We start from the raw sequence: 6,689 nt of genomic DNA, 5'->3' as shown, positions 1-6,689 counted from the left end.
GTCTCTTCAGCGGACAGGTGCTGGTACCTACGATTTAATATTTTTTTGAAATCGGACCACAGCGGCAATTCCTCATAATCCAAAGACTCTTTCCATTTTTCTCTGGTCACTGGATCTACTCTACTCTGGAACCCAGTGTTCTCCTGTTTTGGCTTGCCAGTCTCTTCAGCGGACAGGTGCTGGTACCTACGATTTAATATTTTTTCGAAATCGGACCACAGCGGCAATTCCTCATAATCCAGAGACTCTTCCCATTTTTCTCTGGTCACTGGATCTACTCTACTCAAAACTAAGTGAATGATCATTGAGTTTGCAATTTTAGAGTCATCTCCTATGGATAATAGTGACCCATGACATCGATGACACTGTGTCGATGAGACCTCTCAACGACGACACAGACGGCTGGGAAACTTTCGGAAGGATAAATAATTTGCTTATTTGGTTCGCAAGAGCTCTCAACGACGACACAGACGGCTGGGAAACTTTCGGAAGGATAAATAATTTGCTTATTTGGTTCGGATGAGACATTCGTTATCTTAAACTCTTTTCAGACTAGCAATAGCTTTGTCATAATTACTCTCGGTGACTTGGAGTTCCTAAGGCTTCACCAGAGAGGCAAGAAATTAAATGGTTAAATTTCTCGATAACAGGAATGTTCACATCCTTGTCTACTAATGTCTCAAAGAGACTCATGAAAATTTTAAACTCCGAATAGTTTCCACTGAATTTAGGCAATGCCAAACTGGGAAGTCGAGCTCGAGTTGGGGCTGCAGAAATTGCAGTAGCTGGTGGGGACTCTTCAGCTAACGTGAAAGCATTTAATAAAGACATCACCCTTGCCTTAGTGGTTATCTCTAATTCTTCCAACTCGGCTCCAAATTCATCTTCCTCATCTAATTGCTCGATCTGGTCTTGAAACTCATTTGCCTTAAATATAGCCTCATTTAAAACGTGAAGCCTGCACTAATTTGAAAAATTTTTGACTTATATAAAAATTTGATGTGGATATGTATTTATGTTTTTTTTATCAAATTTAGCCACAGGCAGTGTGTTTATTATTTTAACTAAACTATTCAAATTTTTAGCTCTACTAATTTCAAGTACGTATGCGCCAAAAATGGAAAGGAGGGTGCAATATTCCAGCACAAGACAAAGATTTAATTTGTCTTTTCTCAACTTTCAATTTTTTGCACAAATACCTGCGGTTCTGCCTTGGGATCCTTTAATCCCGGTGTCACTTTCCTTTTGCAGTCGATGCAGGTGCACGGCATGGAAGTAGATGGTTTTCCTGGTGGCGATGATCCTGCGGTGATGATCCTGGATTTCTTCTTGAGGCGGTTTCACGACGCGGTGAATTTTGTTTTTTATTCTGCACTTCACGGACGCGTCGCGAGCAGCTCTTTGACTTTTAGTTTTTGTATAATAACACAGAGTCACTGTCACTTTTATGTTTGTTTATTTTTTTTAAATATTTCGCACTATAGTCCACCCGGGGGCGCCAAAATGTTCAACGACATTGATTTATCTCACACTTTTGAAAATAACAAAAAAAAAGGGTGACTGCTGAATATTTAAAAAAATGCAAAAAAAAAAAACGATAACGAAAAAAATGGTCGTGCCTCATCAACGTTATAATTTGGAATGTATTTTTTTCTAATCATAAGCCTAACTTATCTATTGCGGCGAAGCGGGGATAATTCGCACAAGAGCGAATATGAGCTTTCGCTCCCGCTCCGCCCTAAGCTATCTTAGAGTAAATTTAGAGACTAACAACTACAAAATACAATTCAACTATAAACTATACTTCAAATTTTCGACAACTTCAATATTATGACAAATCAATTAACACTAAATAAATCAAGATTTTCTAACACGGTTTTTTACTATATTCAACCTAATTTTCCTAACAATTCCTACTAGGTCTTTCTAAAGTTCCAAATCACTGTCGCACTGTGTAATTTTCATATTTTATTCTCAAAATAAGAATTAAGAATAGTTATTTTTGATTTAAATAATAAGAATCAAAACTAATTTTTATATTTGAATTTTTTAAATAAAATTAAAGATTAATTTTTATTTTTTAACCCATTCAAATTAAAAAAATTTTTTTTCTTTTCATTAATATTAGTTCTCTGCTTAATTATAAATATTGTTTGATATAATGTGTTATGACCACTTCGGGTCCGACGGTCCGCCTATCGGCATGGGTCTGGCTCCGGCTAGCTCATCCAGGGCCGTGGCTTCCCTGACCCTTCCCATCCGACCGTTAACAATAAATTAATCTTTAAAACACAAGGGTCTATCGGACATTAGCCAACACTGAAACTCCCACAAAATTCAAATTCAAGACTCCTAATACTAACACACATAACATATATGCTTACCCTATCGAATCACAGATTTTTAATACTCCTGTTGACTTGGAATTTCGTGGTCTTCCCTCCCATTCTTAGCGGAACGCTGGCCTTTTCTCGCGTCCGCCCCTATGTCCAACACCCGATCCCCCCTCTACTTTCCCATTATCCCTTCCTCATGCCCCCTGCCATACAGCTCTACTCAATATTCATTTTTTTTTCAATTACTTTTTTTATTTTTAAGCTAATATTTAAACATTTGGAATCCGTTTTCTAATTTTATCACACCACGCGGGGAACTATGTTTCAAATTTTCCCTACCTAGAAGAGCTCTCTTGGGATTTGAGACAAACATACATTGGAGGGAAATTGGAACCGCTACCGCTACCGGAACTCACAAATTTGATTGAAAATAAATAAAAATTAAACAGGACTTATAATTAGGTACAAACAATATAAATAAAAAAAAAAAAATGTAACAAAAAAAAATAATTAACAAACACATACACAATAAAATAAATACTACTATATAAAAAACAAAAAAAATAATAATCGGGGAGTCGATGGCGGGATTTCCTTTTTTTTGCAGTCGGCGAAATGATTAGATGTGAGGGATTCTCCTGAAGGGATGTCCTCGTTCAGGAGTTCTGGCCTCTTTAGTTTAATTTTCAGATTTTTTGATTTTCAGGCGGGCCGCGCATGTGCAGTTGATGGCCCGCAGAAAGAAAACCGCGTGGAGGAACCAAAACGGAAAATGCCGGCTTGCCTGGCATAAGGTTAAGGCATAAGGCATCAGGATAAATGGGTCTGATCGGTCTGGAAAGAAACAATCCATTAGCCATGGCTCTTCTTCCTGGACCGACCTCTTACCTATATTGTCTGCCGGTCCTGCCTCCCGTCTCCGTCTCTTCCTTCGAGATTTTTGGTCGGAATTATCCTTTTTTTATTGGTTTATTTTTTCTTCTTTCCTTTTCTTCTTTTTTGCTTGCGTTGCTTCTTTTTTTCTCATTTTGAAATCTCCGTTTATTCAGGTGACTTTGCCGCCCGCACTACTCGACACTTGCCTTCTTTCTAATGTTTCCCAGTTCTCCTGGGCCCCGGAACGGTCATTCGGATAGGCCCGTTACTCCATACATGAACCGTCCCGGGTCAACCACCCCTTCAAAAAAAACATCCCAAATTTCCCTATATTATACTCGGTGGCATCACTAGACAGACCATGTCTGACTAGGTGGCATCACTAGGGCCTACCATGTCCGACTCAGTGGACAGGCGACTAAGTCGCCTAGTCCGACTTATTTATCGGCCACAACAAATGATTTGCTTATAAGCCTATGCTCTGTATTTTTTTAGCTTATATTATTTTTTTTTCTTGGCTGGGAGCTTTTTAATAGATTAGTGCCTAGTGATTAATTCGGGGCTGTCAAAAACGATAGCAGCTAACATTTGGTCACCACGAACTATAGATTTATAGAAAAGCGAAAATATTTGGTAGAGACCACTGAAGTCCGAAAACAACACCCTAAAAGGATCATGCTGGGCAAACTACATTAGATAAGGAGAAGAGGAAAAAAAATTCCACTCTTTCTCGTTGAATCTTAAGACCATCTTTTAATTAAACCAACCATTTATAAACTCTTTGAATTAAGGGCAGTACCTGCTATGCACCATGGGGTAAATGACCACTTTTCTGACATTAAATATTTCAAGTGAGCCAAAAAGGAATGCAGTTTTTTGTCTTATTTTGGTTTAGGCTATAGAAGAGTAGATCAAACAGAAGATAAAAAAGTGGCCGTGTCAACACCCCTGCCGTCCGCAAAAAAAAATTGATATTACAAGCCTTTTTTTAAGCTAGATTACCAAATTATGGTACCGTTTTGATTACCGTTTATGATTACCGTTTATGTTGCCGTTAAATCAATCTAAGCTTAGAATTTCTCCAAGCCCTTTTTCGCCCCCATAAATTATAAATTCATATGATGGCCATTTTTAAATCAGAGCTATTCCTGAAAATTTGATTCACATTGAACATAAAAAATGTAGAATTTTTCGCCACCCGTTCTAGAAACTCCACCTAGCAAACAAGTTGACGTTGGAAACGGTAAGGCAAGGCTTTTATAAAAAGGCAAAATGTTAGTATAGACACCCACAATTTGAAAAATTTATGAAATTTAACTAAAAGTAAAAATCTGCTAGAAGACTATTAATAACTTTTTATTTAAACTTATTGGTTCCATTGCAAAATATGTAAGTTAATAAGTAAAGACACTTCAGAAATTTTGCAACCCAACTCCAAGCGCTCTCAATTGAAACAGCTGACTTTACAGCTGTTTTTCTCTTAACAGACTGTTGAATATAACATTTTAGGGTTGAGGCTATATAGTTTGATGTTTTCCTAATGCATTCACAATAATTTCGAAATAATTTGAAGTCTTTTAAAAAACGTCTAAATGCTACATCCATGATACAACTATACAAGGTAGTCTCGTCGGCGGCAGAATTCTTCTTCACTCCCCTATCGACCAGTACGCCCGGGTCGTCGTAAGAGAGAGGTTGTGTGCGGACGAATTTTTTCTCGTAACGTTAACCCTTAAGTGCTATAAATGTCATGTTATTAAATGTTTTTAAAACTGTCCAACAGGAACAACCATTAAATATTGTGACAAAAAACTTGGCTTATGTGTAACTTAAGTTAGAGGTGGAAAAATAAGAAGTAAGGGTGAGTGATCGCCAACTCGTTGGGGTGGTTGTCTCTGGATGTACTTGCTGCTGCTTCTCTGGATCTCCTCCTTCACCCATTTGAAGCCAAGCACCTCGTGGTACAAAGGGCTCTATTTTCAAACCTCTGGATAGTCTGAATATTAGTCTTGCTGACCGTGCCCCAAAGTTGGATGCCGTATGTCCAAATTGGCCGAATAATCGCCTTGTAGATTAGGATTTTCGAAGAGGTTCTTAGCTTCGACCTCCTACCCATCAGCCAATAGTAAAGGTGGTGGAGGTGGATTTATCCTTATTCACTTGAATATTCAACCTTCTCTGTCAATCGCCGAAAAGATCTAGTTGCTACTGCATGACAGCCGCTGCCACTGTAGCGTTGTCAGCAGCGGTCAGGAAGGCGGTATCGTCCGCAAAGGTCGCTGCCATTATGTTGAGGCTCCGCAAAGCTGGGAGATCGTTCGTGTAGACATTGTATAATAAAGGGCCCAGCACGCTGCCTTGGGGGACTCCGGCGCGGACCTCCATGAGTCCGGAAGTGGCCTCTCCGCATCTGGCTGCAAATTTGCGGTCCTTCAGGAATGACTCCAGAAAGAGGTAGTAAGGTCTGGGCAGGTTAGTCTTCAATTTAAGCAGGAAACCGGAGTGCCAGACCCGGTTGAAGGCTTGTTTGACATCCAGCATTACAGAGAGGCAGTACTTCTTGGTTTCAAAGGAGTCCAGGATATACTGCACCACTCTGTGGCGTTGTTCCGGGGTTCCGTGGGACCGCCTGAAGCCAAACTGGTGATTGGGGATCAGACCAGCCTCGTCCTGTACTAGCAATGCTCTACTCAAAAACACTCCTTCGAGAATTTTGGAGAGTATCGATAGGAGACTAATTGGACAATAAGAAGCAAGATCGGCTTCGGGTTTTTCGGGCTTAGGTATCATGGAAAAAGTGTCAAAATGTGTCACGAGAAGAACATCATGGAAAAGCATTTTGAAGTGCAGCCTTAGCAAAAACGACAAAATCTGCGAAACCCATTTTAATGCTTCTCAGTGGAAGTTGACCCCAAATAGGGCACTGATTTACAAGCGACAGCGACTTAACGCTGATGCTGTCGCCCAAAGGAGAACCCGAAGAAAAAACATTTCATTTAGGTTTTGCGGATTCCAGTACACAAACACAGTAAGCTAAATTGTATTTAGATAATAATATCGCGCGTGCATGTGTCAACACTAGTTGACATAATTATTTTGACGAATGGGGTTATATTATATATATATAAATATTTAAAAAAAAATTTTTTTTTTTTTAATTTTCCTACAAATATTAACTTAAAATTCCATCATTTTAATGGAATACCATGGAATAATTCCCCATAATTTCATGGGGTCGTCAAAAAAAAAAACGTTGTTCAATGGAGAAGGCAATGCAGCACTTACGCCAGCAGCTTAACGAGTACAAGATTCTGGAAGAGTACCTGGGAAAGATCTTCACGGAAACACAAATAAAAATTTTTAATACGAGTGCTTTTTTTTTTAGTGTTGAGCAGTGTATTATTGAGGAATTTTCAAAATTAAATATTTCAGGTAAAAGATATTCTAATTGATTGATGCATATTGGAGTCGTTAAGT

Source organism: Drosophila bipectinata, chromosome 3L (genome assembly GCF_030179905.1).
Source record: "Drosophila bipectinata strain 14024-0381.07 chromosome 3L, DbipHiC1v2, whole genome shotgun sequence".
Lineage (NCBI taxonomy): Eukaryota > Metazoa > Arthropoda > Insecta > Diptera > Drosophilidae > Drosophila > Drosophila bipectinata.
Note: the sequence above shows the minus strand (reverse complement) of the source record.